At 39.0% G+C, this 14452-nt stretch overlaps 2 long non-coding RNA genes across 5 annotated transcripts in view; one reads left to right on the top strand and one right to left on the bottom strand.

Annotated features, from left to right (window-relative positions):
* The window catches only part of LOC116961887, a 31134-nt gene that overhangs the window by 3113 nt on the left and 13569 nt on the right, over positions 1-14452 (top strand). For 3 of the 4 annotated variants that reach the window (XR_004407200.2, XR_004407201.1, XR_004407199.2), the window contains exon 2: positions 6340-6403. The exons of the other annotated variant lie outside the window; for it this stretch is intronic. This is a non-coding gene — a long non-coding RNA (uncharacterized LOC116961887). The remainder of the gene's footprint in view (positions 1-6339; positions 6404-14452) is intronic. 4 annotated transcript variants of the gene reach the window in all.
* On the bottom strand, positions 5806-8626 carry LOC116961888. Its single transcript, XR_004407203.2, has 2 exons — positions 6712-8626; positions 5806-6278 (listed from the first exon to the last, which is right to left on the bottom strand). It is a non-coding gene; the product is annotated as an uncharacterized LOC116961888 (long non-coding RNA).

Here is a 14452-nt window from a genome sequence, read left to right as displayed (position 1 = left end):
TTAGATCTGACCCCAAAATTTAACAGGGTAGAAGAGTAAAGGCATCTGCAAGGATTGGAGCTGAAGGAAATAAATGGAATGCAATAAATTACTACTTTAGAGAAGTATACAATAATGAAGACCTTTGGGGAGGCGAAAAAGAAGCCTATTAGGTAATTGTGATTTCTGGTTGTACCTTCCATTTCAGATTTGAAGCTACACAAATTTAATTATTTTTTCTGAACTACGGTTGATGGAAGACCTTTTTGGACATTAGAGGTTGTCCTAGCACTGTAGAAACAATCCTTCCTTAGAAAAATCACAATTCTACACTTACACCCTCCACAGAAAACAAAATTATAGCCTTGTTACATAATTCTGGAAATGAAGCTGGTATGCTTCATTAACTGTGTATGTTTAATGCAATCTAAAGTAGGCCTTGTAAAAATGTATGTCTTAGACTGTAGATTGCTTCACTGCTCCCCTTATCTTAGCACAGATCCATTTATGAATTGTAATATCTTTAAGACAGCATACAGCTGTCACAGAGGACAATATAAGCAGGATACAAAAGACTTGCACTATAGTATATTTAGCTGATGTACTTGTCTGTCAGCTTGCAGTCTGCTGCAATATAGAAAAACTAGAAAATACAGTTTGACCATTTGATTTGAAGCCTTGACTTTTGATTATTAGGAAAAAACAAACCCACATGGGCAGATGGGGTGATTTACTCTTTAACATGGGCTGCTCTCTTCCAGTGAAGTGGATGGACAAGATGCAGCTGAGACAGCTGCCTTATGGCTTCTGCCTTGCAAGGAATCTATCCCAATGTTTCCCCACCAGCTGAAACTATTTAAGAGCGCTTGTCCTGCCTGCTGCAGGCATTGCTGTATTGAATGCAATCTTTGATTCTAGCTGTAATGGACTTTTTAACATAAGTTTGTTATTTTTCTCTACTAATATTTCATTTTTTCACTGAGTTACTCATGAATATTGATTTTTAGATAACTAATAGTAGGGAAAACCTTATGGAAATCCAGATGTATTTATCCCCAACTGAGGAGGAGTACATATACTTTGTGTATGATGAGATCAAATGCTGAAGGTAGCAATATTGTTACTCAGAAAAGTTGTATTTGCAGTTTACAGAAGCAGTGTAAAGCTTTAAGATGGACTTCTGGAGTTTATAGTGGTCACTGTAACTTGAGAAGGTCCCTGGGCAAGATGTTTGTGGGAGGCAGTGGCCTCCCAGTCTGTTACTTGCTCTCAGTTGTGGTTACTCTGAAGATGTTTCGAATAGGGCAGAAAGATAATCTCATACCTGTATTGGCACCTATTTGTATAACTTGTCCTCCTCCAAACTTCATAATATTTGACTATCATGTAACAGCTTTTTCTCTCTACTTGGAAAGGTCACAGATCTAGTACTGCCAGCTAACCTGTGAACAGAAAAACAAGTTTTAACAAAGTATTTGGGAGCCTGTTAAATTTGTAAGTGAAGCCACCAAAAGGCAGAATGGATCCAAGTCTGCAGTCTATTACATACCAGTGAACTGAGTTATATTTTCTTTTGTTTCTATCAGGATATTCTGATTAGTAAATACAGCACTTACTGTCAATCAAAAACCACCTGAGAGCAGAAGATTCTCTCAGTTGGAAGCAAACAAGAAATGTGGGCAAATACTGTTTGCCTTTTCTCATCTTCAGTTCCAACAGAGAAGCTGCAATTCTGTCATCTCCCCCAACACAGCATTTCAGGTTTACACCAATATTTACATGCTTTTGGAAATAACTGATTCTGTCTAAATCATGTAGCTCTTAAATGATTTCTGGAGTTGGATGACTTCAGGCAGATGAGAACCTCAGTGACTGCAACAGAACAAATTCCCCATTGGTGAACTACTCAGTACTCTGAGTAAAAACCTTGGTGCTAAATATTTGTAAAGCTAGCATAAACATGCTTTAGGCTGACACTTGCTTATGGGCTTGTGTGTCTGATTATTTATGGAAACACATCAAGGAAAACAGACCCTTGACTGATTCACCAAACAGGTGAATTTAGTGCTTAATTTTGTGCTGGATGGTCTGCTCTAAGATTTTTGTTTCTAGTGTTACTAGTTACCCTTGGCAACAGCATCAGGTTTTGCCCTAGATGTTCTCATAGGCAAAGAAAATACTGACTGATGCAGGCATGTAGATTCCAATAGTAAGTATCATTTGCAAAGACCTGGCTGAAAACACTTATTGGGAGGCTTGGTTTTGCTATGGTCCCTGAAGCAGGTAGAAGGGCACTGGTGTTTATCATGTATCTTGTCGAGTAATCACAATTTGTTTAGTCTCTTTCATGTTCCATGTTGTGGGGAGGAGGGAAGAGAAAAACTATTCCTACAAGAAAGAAAACGATTGTGGCTTTAAGAAAGACCAATCAATCAGGACAAGTTTTCTACAAAAGTTTTAGGCCATTGACTGTACTGTTCAGTAATAGTTAAGTGAGATTAAATCCTTTCCTTTTCTTTCTCCATCGGCAGAGTCTTATTCAGAATCCTATTCCTAGAAGCCTGGATTTTCATTATTACTGAAACATACTGAAGCTAGAGCAGACAGTGGAAAAGCTTCTACATAATGTGTTATTGGCACTTTTGGGAATACCTTGGTCAGATTTATCTTTGTGTAATCAAATGACAGTGTTCAATCATGAGTTTGCCTGGTGGAGATTTATACAGTCATGTTGGATGAAAAAACACAATCAATAGTATTAAACAAAAACATAGATCTGAAATGTTAAAGATTGGATATTAGTTATCTCTTCACGCAGTCATTTCTGATATTTTACCAAGTCACCAATTCCACTAAATTATGCTAATTAAGTATATCTGGTAAGATATGTAATATTGAATTTCTGCCCTCTTATAGAAAGAGGGCTTATAGCTCTTTAGATAGGGAGGAACCTTTATCTAGATGTGAGAGCTGCCCAGTTAGATCTAAAGCTTGGCTCTCAGTTGCTTTAGCACAACTGGAGCTGCAGAACACTTGCCATTTTAGAGGTGTGAACACTTCTTCTCCCAGACAGGTACTTACTTTAATGGAAAAACAAGTCAAAAGGGCTAAACCAGCAACAGCAATGAACTTGTTCTGCTTCCTGTTCCACTCAGTGATTTAAATCTTAAGCCTTCAAGTGAGGAAAACAAGAGTTACTGTGTATGTGTTCTCTAACATGACTGCCAACTTCCTATTAATATTTAAAGACAACTGCACATGTAGACTAGCTTTCTGAAGAGGTCGTCACTGCTGCAATGTCCATGGTGTGCCTTGTAACAGAGTGCAGCTGCAGAAAGGTGAATTCCTGTGCCATTTCTGTGACTGTATGTTCTAAACAGAGGTAGCAAACAGTAGGAATGTGAAAAGTACTGAGAGTTGGGTTTCAGACATGGTAAGTGGCTTGAAATGACAGTGATGATCAACAGATAACAATACTGCAATTTAAAAGTGCCCTTAAGCTCCTGTAAAATCCAGAAATCGAATTCATGTGTTTAGTACCTTAGAGAAAAGGCTGTATTTCAACTATGTAAAACCTCAAAGATCTAATAACATTGCTTTCACCTCTAAAGAGCCAAACCTTTCAAACCAAAAGAGTGTTATGAAAATGCTTAGAATCATAAAATACTAAAAGAAGTATCACTGAATTTGTTTATATTATAAATATCTCCTCTACAAATAACAGCAGAATAAAGTGCTGATTTATAAATATTGTAGTATTCCTTTTTGAAAGGATTTCAGCCTTTATAAAGCATGCTGTAGTTTAATCTGATTACTTTTTATGTAAACCTGTGTAAAGCTTTCTGTAAGTGAAGTCACTACAGGATGTAAATGTAGTTTAAAGAATTTTAAAAACAATATGAAGTTTGTGTACAGAAGATATGTATAAAATTTTGGAGAAGATTGTAAAAAGAAAGGTATGATGAAGACAGCATATTTAATAATGCAAAAGTAGTATAGCACACTGGGATTTTGCTGATCATGCCTTACTTGTGGTATGTTTCACTTCCAAAGTAAGCAGGTGCCTACAATGAAAGTTAACATGCAATAAAGTTTTTCTGCTGTTATTGGAAGTATGCATAAATAACTTCTGGACATGTAAATTCTGATTTTTGTATTTAATAAGGTGGATTTATGTGTTATCTTAGAGTTCCTGGCATATGTCTATTAGGTTTTTGACTCTTGAATGAAGTGCGGAGAGGGGTTATATACATCTATGAGTCAAATAGACATTTCCTGTTCTGAAATATTTAGACTTTAAACACTTTTGAATAAACTTTTACAAGCTGAAGATCCACTAGTCTTAAAAAAAAAAATGGATTGCCTTATGCAGTGCACTTGCTGACATAACTCTATAACCATTTAGCAAACTATTTTGATATCAGTGAACTTAGAGTTGCTATTCTTATAATTTATTTTAGTTTCATCTTCATCCCTTCCCTGCTGAAAAATCTCTTAACCAACTTAGAAATAATTTAGCTATCCCCTCATTTTTGCAGACAGGCCAACAAGCAGTTGAATTTGAGTTGAATGTTTGCATCTTTCTCAACTAGACTACCTGAAACAAGTTCTGGCTTTCTCTAAAGCTTGTGTGGTCACACAGACATTCAGCTCTTTTCCGTCCACTCTTACCTTCTCAGCGTCCTCAAGGTGTCTTGCAGATAAAATAGAGTCGCTTTAGGCATCCGCCCTCTGCCTTCAGGCAGCAAGAGTGTGTGTTAGAGAAGGTGTTCAACCTGCCAGACAAAGCAGGGAGGGTGAGGGCAGTGTCCCCTCAGCTGCGTGAGGCTCAGGTGAGCCCGGCACCGGCACCTGTGCACAGGTACTTGTTTGTACAGTGGTGCCTGTGTTACCTCCCACTGGGTGTTCTTAAAGAGGCACAATCCTTTCCAAAGAAAGGATGAAGCCATTCTGCCTCGACCACAGTTTGCTCAGGATCAGCAGAACAATAGCTGGTGGCTCACACATGCACATTTCTTTAGGAGACGGTCACCTGTAGTGAAAAATAATGTCCCTTTTTTGGCCAGGAAACCACTTGGGCTTTCCTTGTAAATCATCTTATTTACTCAGAAGTTGAATAATCTGATAATAATAACCAGTTAGAATTTGAGTTATTTAATGAGTAGTACAGGCAGCCTTCAGAGCACGATGGCTGATACCCCCAAGGTTCCTGCAGATCCAAGGGGTTCATACATCAAGCTCTTTTCCAACTATGTATGTTCAACAGCCCCCTTGATATTTACAAGCTTAGCTTTATTTAAATATTTGAAAAATCACAGCTAGTCAGGCTGCTACAGTATCTATTATATGAAGTAAAAAGCACATAGAAACCTTTTCAGAGGCTTTGCTAAGCCAACGCTGGCTCTGATTCATGCTGTTGTGGAGGTGGCATTACCCGGTCCCTGAAAACTGGCCCTCTTAGCTGTACACCATATTGCATCCAGCACTTCTGTGGTGACAAGGAAAGATGTGAAGGCCAAACTGCAGCCTGGGTTAAAAACCCATTGGTGGGGAAAATGAACTCTGTGCAGCTGTCTTGGAATGCATATATCCAAAGGGGTCTATGTATGCAGCTACTGAAAGCAAAGTTCAGACTTCAAACATGTCCCTTCAGACCTCAGTCACCTAACTGGTAACAGGTTTAAGCTCACAAAACATAGAAAATACAAACTAGGGTATTTTTACAGAAAATAACTTAAGAACAATTTTTCACATGATGGATATTTTTATAGATTTAACAATTTTCTGAACATTTGGTTGTGGAAAAAAAAAAAATTTAAATTGTGCAAGGAAGAATCAGTAACACTTTTATTCCCAAACCTGACATGTGACTTCCATCTCTCTTGATATTTGACACTAATATTTCATTGATCTTGCCAAAACCAAGTTCCTTTTTAAGTTTCTTTCCAAGATATCTGCTTATCCTCTTCTTTACTAACTCTTAAAATTAATAAAATGTTAATCATAATCCTGGTAGTGTATTCTCACCTTTGGAAGTGGTGGTCTCCACTGGCAGAACAGTGAAGAATGTCACACAGTTTAGCTTGTCAGCAAGGTGGGTGGTCCAGTAAATGCACAAGTACTGGTAAATACATAGCAAATCGTGGCAGCCTTATAAAGCACAACTAGTATTTAAGGCTAGGATAAAGTGTATTAGGCTTTTAAAATAAGTTCATAGCTGTTTCAGAAAACTGTGGAGTAAACAGTTGCCAACCTTGAGGAATCCTGTCTTCTTACAAATCGGAGGATGCTGTGCTGCCCTGTAATTCAGATTTAGAGAATAAATTAGGTGCTCAAATGTTGACTCAATCTGCTTTTCAGGCCAAGACTGCTGGTTCCAGACCTGCCTGCTGTCAGCAGGGTTATTGGAGGGAGCAGCTTCAGGGTGGGTGGGAAACACTTGCTTTGAGGTTTTTAGGTCCACAAGTTTTATAGTACCACAAGTAGCTAGAGCATCTGAACAGGGCTAGCACCTGTAGTAACTGTGTAAGAATAACACATTAAGTCCTTTATCCTCTTCCCTAGGAGTCCACCGAGGAAAATGCCCATACACGGGGTGGTGGGGGAACATTTCTGCTGTGGCACATTCATTAGGCTGACACCGAAGGCAGCCACTTTTTTTCACGTACCTGCAATTAGCTCTAATTCTGATATAACCCCCTGGAGATAAGCAGGATAAAACAAAAAACTTACCATAGTTTTAAGCATTTAGTGCAGGGTCCAACCGCATTCTCAGGCTGATGTTAATCACTGTAAACTTCCTAAACTTTATTGGATTACAATGAGTGGAAAACTACTATATGAGGTGATGCCTGTGTTTGTTTCCTCATGCTCGTGGCAGAGTTAGTTTCACAATAGGAGTCACGCAAGGCTGAAAGCTGAAGGCTGTGGGTGGGTGAGCTGATGGGTGCAGGCAGATACTGGTGACCTGTAAAAGGTTCATGAGTAGCAATAGAGTTTTAAAGCCAAACAGTCCCTATGGACTCCTGAGTCCTCATTTCCCCCTCTACGTACCTGTTTCAACTGGGTTAACATAGCAGCATAACAGTCTACCTAGGCCCTGAATGAAACAGGATTCTGTAGTTTATAGTTTGGCTATGTTGTCCAGAAATGTGGCATTAGTTAACAGCATGTAGATCTCCTTACATGACAAACAGATGCATTGGATAAACTGAGGACTTTGCTCACAACTCTGTGCGTATGTTGGGATAACTTTACAGCTCTCAGAACAGGGAAACATGGTCCCATTTAGTATGCATTATTATGCTGAAGGATTTGAAAATTGCTGGAGGGAATAATTAAGTAACCTGTGGAGGTAGACCACCGGCAAGTACCAAATTGTTCAAGCAGAAAGGTGTCTTGATTTGACATTAGCCTGGTTGGAGTAATCATCCGAAGTAAATACCTGTAAGATAAATTGCTTAGTTTTCAGAGAAAAACAGCAAGAATGATTCACAGGCCATCACATCAAGCAGAGGGCTGAACGGAGGCAGGAAGATCCATGCCTTGTCACAGAGCAGGTGCTGAGAACAGGCACTCTAAAGATTTGAGTAATTAAATTTAAGCCAGAGCAGGAATGTTGTGCATGGCCAGTTGCTGCTCTGGAATTACAGTGACGTGCATGGCTACAAGGCTCAAGCAGCCCCTCCACTGGCCCCTGCATTCACACCGGCTGCAAGTGCGCCTTGCCCCCCCAGTTACCCTCCTCCTTTGACTGTTCTGTCTCCCTGTCACACAGAGGGTGAGAGGAGCTCGTCTGGCTCTAGATCTGCATGTCTCCTTGCCCAGCTCTCTGTGACCGAGCTGGAACTAACAAAATGCATGTGAGTGTGACTAATAGCCAGGCATTTGCATTTATGTAAATGGAGGCATGCCCAGATACTCAACCAGGCTTTGTACCATGTCATGGAGGTTACACAGAGCCTTCGTTGCCAAAGCTATATTAAAGTCAACTGCTCCATAGGAAGGGAAAAAAAAAAATCAGACGTGTCTGGATGGGCCTGTTATGCTGCACAATTGTGAATCTAACCTTGGGAATACTCAACTTTAGTAGGTGATTGGTCTCCAATAACACAGTTGTTCAGAAAGCTTTGTTTTAATCCTTTAGCTTGAGCTGGAGAGTGCAGGCCCTAAGCAGCTTCTGCAAGGAGCATAGGCTTCTTCAGAAATGCAGGCGTCTACCAAGCCTACCCCCATGGGAACCCCGGGGAGGGTTTGCCAAGCAGCTCTGTGATGCCCACAAATTAGCTATATCTGAATCCCTATCTAGCTTAAAAAAATTGGCCTTGTCATGGCTCTAGTGATGTCCCTACATCACATGGGCACTGCAACTCCTGTCGGTTCCTGTGCGTTTTCTTGCACACACATCCCATGTGGCCCGGGACCTCGGGCTGCTTGTGCTGCTACCACTTTCAGTCGGGAAAGGGATTAGGAGTTGCTGGAGGGGCTTAGGTCAGGTAGCTTTTGGCCACTATTTTTCAGGTACACAAAGGTTAAAGACCTGCTGACTCTAAAGCTTTCCCATGGAATATGTAAGGTGGGCGAGTTCCCCCCTGTGCTCATAGCTCTGCATCACACAGCAGCACTGCTTATTTCTTTCAGGGGATCAGTTATGTGAAGGTGGTCAAAAAAATGCATGTTGAGTAACAGCAGTGGTAGCAGGAATGTCTGTACAGGTAGGTTTGGTGAGGGGAAACATACAGAAAGGGATCAAAATACACACAATTTAGAGGCTTGTGGGAAAAGGGATGCTGGAAGATCTGGTTGCAAGTCACTTTAGGTATGTGCCTAATAAATCTAATTTTTGCTCTTGTAACAAGTCAGCAGGCTAACAGAGCGATAGGAACCCATACGCAGTTGTATCAAGAAACTCACTGGCCAATGAATAACAGAACAGACAAAATGGTCACTGCTTTCGTAAGTAATTTCTTCTTTATGGCCGGCATTTGCTTAAAAGACAAATCAGGCTGGGGAAAAGTGATTTTTATTTTTCATCCTGCATTATCTGAGTTCACTAGCTACAAATTTAGATACTAGGGATAGGCAAGCATATTGCAGGGAGCCTGCCAGAGAGCAGCATCGGGGAGCACTAACAATGACAGACAATAAGGTGATTCTGGTTGCACCTTTTGTCATTCCAAGTGCCATCAGTGTATATCTCTACAAATTCCTCTTCCCCTTGGCCAGAAGGTTCATTTAAATTCCAGTTAGTATAGCTCACCTGTGTACCACCCAGGAACTGGAATTTGTTTAGAATTAGAGATTCTTTTATCCCCAGGTAGGCATAGGTATTACAACTTTTCACAAAGTACAGAATGGTGTAATTCTCACCTGGGTTCCTTGGAGAGGCAATAGACCCTCCAAACTCGTTGCATTTTTTCAGTCTAATATAGAAATCAGCTTTTTTTTCCTCATTAGTAGCAAATATTTTTCCTCCAGATGCTGTTATCATCTTTTCCAAGTGGAGGACTGGAAGAGGAGGTGAAAGCTGTTAATCTTTTGGGCATTGTTTTATGGTCACTTTGCTGCCAATTGTAATTCCTGCTATTTTCCTCCATAAATTTAGATTAAACCTAGAAAGATGTAACAGAGAGGAAAACTTGAAATCAAAGGTTAAAAAAGAAAAGAAAAAAGACAACCCCCAAAACCAGGAGACATTTGAAAAGATGAGAGGAAGAAGGGAAGAAACACATAAATACACAGACAACAAAAGAGGCAAAGCACTGGAGGTTAGAGGAGGGAAGGAAATGGGGATTTCTACATTTGGAAAATGTATAATATTATTTTCTTTGGGACTTGGTATAAGCTCTCTGAGATGGTTTGCAGTATACAAGGACATATGTCAGTCCTTGAATGAGTAGGATCTTAGATGTGATCTGGTTGTGATTGCTTTAGTATGTTTTATTGTTTAGTTTGTCTGTTAGGAGCGTGAGATGCCCATGGAACACTTCTGCATAGGCAGGAATTTTAATCTGGTGCATTTCTGACTTGCTTGCACATATGCTTCAGAGCTGTTACCTCAGTGTATCCCACTACTTATGAAAAACTAATTTCCTGCCCCACCCCTCCCCCCCACCTTTGAGTTATCACTCTCCTATCTACTAGTGAACAAAATATAAATGGAATGCAATAAAACTGCAGAAGAGTCTTCTTTTTTTCCTAAGAAGCCATTTTGTTACTCATCTTGTTTATGTCCACAAATCCAGCTACAGCAGAAAGTAAAGGCAGATACATTACCTCCTTCAACTCTGGAAATATGATGTTCTAATTGGTAGATAATGTCTTCCATTTCATTACCAACTAGCAGTAGGAAATTTACGAACAAAACCAGCTATTATGCACTTGGTGTTTACAGTTTAAATCTTGGCTTTAAAGATAAAGTCAAGACAAATCATGTGAAATTAATATGAACTTCTAAAACATTTGACCTGGTTTACTGCTGTGTTTTAAATAGGGGATCTTTTCATACATTGATCTTTGTAAGGATAGGGAATATATTTCTGGAAACTACCTGCAGAGCAGTGATGTTTAGGGAAAACTTGAATTAGCAAACTGGGTTAGTCTTTATTCTCTAAAGTGCTCGAGCCAGTCCAGGCAAAACAGTGGCACTTGTGCAGTAGGTTTAGTTGATTTTTAACTGTGCCTACGGATTGTTGACAGAATCCTTCAGGCTGTTGAAGCACTTGCAGCTCCAGCCTAACACCTACCAACAAGTTTCTTGTGCCCTGTGTTATGGAAAATGATATAATTTTCTCTGTGAATTGAACTATTGTGCATTGAGTGGGAGAGATTTAAGCGTTTTACTTCATACAAGGAATTAATAAAGATCTGTTTTCTATCAAGTAGAACCCACATCAGATTACACAAGATAGCAATGAGTTTACAAAGCATAAAAATAGAACCTAACAGTACATCCAGATAAAAATGGAGATGGTAACTGCATCTACCTGGTAAATCCTTTACCTATCCCATCTTCGGGCAAGTGCACAAAACCTGCAGGTTTACCTTGAGCACAGAATGAGAGCAGGAAAAAGCTACTCCTAAGATTTTGTGGAACAAATGTGGAACAGACTCTTTTACTCTCCAGTGTAGAGTGCTGTATTAAAAATAAAGGCAATATTTCAGAATTTTGCTGTCTGGGTTAGAAGTTTTCTGTACCTTAAAAGCTTTGCCCCCAATGACATGATTGTCATTGATGTAGTTATGAAGTTAGGTTATTTGAAATAAATATTTTTCCCAAAGACTCAGTCTGCTACTCTACAAAAGTCTATAGAGCAAAAACCCAAAACATCCCCTTCAAAGCTCTTCTTTCATACGGCAGATACCATTATATGCCATTTTTCTCATGCAAAAAGCTATAGTTTCAGCCTTAATTTTACAGGGGAGCAATAAACACATATCTGCTTTAATAAGAGAAAGCCATGTTAAGATAAACTAGGCCGTGCTGTCTTTACCAATTGGTTTAAGATCAAAACAATTGTTAACATTTATTTTTCCATTACGGCAGCCATCTTTTAAAGTATCTTCACCTCAGGTGATATCCTCTGTAAAAGTAGGTGAAAGACTTAATAAAAATGTTGAGATACAAAGAAAAAAAAATCTAAAATGGACAGTTTTGTCATACAGTTTAGTATGTTTCAACATAATTTAAACAGAAACCTATTTAAAAATGTTTAGTTTACCTAGCAGCTCTAATCTGAAATAAGAAAGACTCATTAAATGGCCTAATTTATAGGGCATGTGATTTGATATTCATCTTGTTACCTCCAGGAAATACAAAACATGTAATATGATAGGAATCTACATATGAATAGAAAAGTAATGAACTTTAACTTAAATGATAGGGGATTTGTTTTCTTCAAGAAGTAAACACACTTAAAATGTGAGGAAAATATTTGAGGGTACTTTCTTGATTTCTAGAAACACTTTCACACATTTGAAAAAAGCCCAACCCTGGAGCAGAACAAAGCAATTTCTCAATACATATTTGAAATGCCCAGTGTTTCCACAGGATGGCTGTGTAAATGTTAAATCCTAAATGTCACTGAAGATAAGCCAAAAAAAGTCTGCCTGAAATAAAATATGCACCAGGAACACCACCATCATTTTCATTATGGACTGAAGACATATCAGTGATAATTACTGAAGTCTTGTAACTAAACAGAATCTCATCATTGTACCAGCAAAACTAAAAGACAATGGTACATCTGCGTCATATGTAGATGTAACAGCCAGAGAAGCACATACTAAAATAAATTACAAAATACTCCAGGGGAAGTTTATATATCATAAATAATAAGTTTTATCCAACAAAATGATAACCTGTCAGGGCAGGAAAAAGCTGTTCTAGACCAGCCCTGTAAGTACAGAGGCCTCGAGACATGGCACATCGCTGAAATGGAAATGCATTGCCATGACTGATGTAGAGTTCTTTGTCATTGGTGGTGTGCCCACAGAAGCCTGATTAATTCCTGCAGCATTGTTTATTGAGTACCCTGGAAAAGGCACCAGTCCTGTGAAAAGCAAATAAGCAGTACCCAGCTGTATGTACCTTGACAGAAGAGGGCTGTTTTAAATTTGCATGAGTAACCTTTAAGTATCTTAGCTTTTGAGTGTTTGACTTAATGCTTTCAACATGCTTTTGACGGAGGTATTCTCTGTTTTTTCCACAAAACAGTTAGAACATGAGACAAGCCATTACCTGGGGTCCAGGTGAGCCCTAGAAGAGGTCACTGGCAAGACCTGGGTCTTTGCATCTGTGGTGAGAACAACATTAGTATTTCAACTGCATTTGGAAGAAAGCGCAGGCTAGGCCAGTATGAGAAAAGGATGAGGCTTGGCCTCCATTAAGTAGCTTTCACGTGCTGACTGGTGGCCTGGGAAACCTGAAGGGAGACAGAAGTTTTCTTCTCAGGAGTCTATCACACAAGAACTGATGCAGATTTGATAAATTCTAAAGTTTTCTTCTCTTGATTTTCATCAGCATGTTGATAAGATAGAGCAAGCTAAAATAGAAATTTAAAAATATTTGCATTTCTACTATGCTTGTTTATGATTGCCTAATAAAATATTCTATATAACAATCATAACTTGTAAACTCTTTTCTGATCCTGCTTTGAGCTGCATATAACAGAAGCTCAGCAAGATTGAAGGATAGAGATATGATTGATAAAGAACAAACGATTTTTGAGTAGTGAAGCAACTTTTCTTCTGTGTTTCCACACCTATCATGAAGAGGTTTTGGAATTTCAGTGCTAGTGAAGCAAATGAAGGGTATTTTGAGAATAGGTTATGTTGCACAAAGTAGGTAAATGCAAAACATGCTAATGACAAAAGTTGGTCAACGCTGCTTTTTTAGATGCTTAAAGAAATATATACACTAGAGTTGAATTTCAGTTTATGAAAGCGGGTGTGTATTCCTTCCATAAGCCTGCTAGCCTTTTATTTGTATATGTAACCTCCTGAAAGTTGTTGGTTCATTGTTTAGTTTGGGTTTGTTTTTTTGTTGGGTTGTTTTGGTTTTTTTTCCCCTTCTTAGTGCTAGTCACACCCCAGATAATGTTGAAAATTCTTTTCTTATTCTCTGTATTTAAATGGGCCCAACCCCACTTATATTTTCTGGTTACATTGATTTTGTGCAGGTCTGCTATTGTTTCCATCCTACCTTGTTACCTCCTTGTCTGGTGCTTTCTGTATTTCTTTTTCTTTTCCAAATCATTGTCAGACTGTCCTCAGCAGCTCCCTTATGCCTGGGAATATCAGGAAGAGCACAAGAGCACACAGGACCTAGTGTCTCTCCTTCTCAGGGGAGGGCCTAGGCTATGTTTGCTGAGATTTAAAAACAGGAAGCAAAGAATTCAGTAAGAATACCTGGGATGGCAAACTTCAATAGGGCTTTTTTTTTAAAAAAAAAAAAAATATGAGCAGCATTTTGGCACAGAAAGTCTTAATTTCACCTGTAGACAGTGTGATCAGTGTAAATGCTACTGCTACTTTGCCCCACTGATTGAAGTTATGTGTGAAGGATCCAAGTGGAGGTCACTAGATGTCTGATATTTCACTTGGTGCAGCTCATCTGAAAAATACAGAAAGAAATAGTTTTGTGTTTACAACAAACAGAAAACAAGAACAATATCTCATCTCTTTAGCTGTTAATAGCAAAACAGCATTCTAATGGGGGAGAGGAAAAAACCCTCATGTTTATGAACCAGATGAAACTACTGTTCCATCTATTCTGCAGTTGTCCTCCATTATCTGCAGAAGAAGGTTAAATTGCTTATTATAGTCTTTACTACCATAATTACCATTGCTTCAACCTCCTCAAGGGTTAAGGTAGCCTTGCTGTACGGCTCCTTTTGTCTCCCAAGCCACAAGGGCAGAGTTGGGTGAAAGTTTAATTCCAGGTTTCACCTGGCTTATCACCCTTGAGCCAAAT

This window comes from Tyto alba, unplaced genomic scaffold (assembly GCF_018691265.1).
Source record: "Tyto alba isolate M040663 unplaced genomic scaffold, T.alba_DEE_v4.0 Super-Scaffold_1, whole genome shotgun sequence".
Classification (NCBI taxonomy): domain Eukaryota; kingdom Metazoa; phylum Chordata; class Aves; order Strigiformes; family Tytonidae; genus Tyto; species Tyto alba.
Note: the sequence above shows the minus strand (reverse complement) of the source record. Positions and strands in the feature narration are given on the sequence as shown.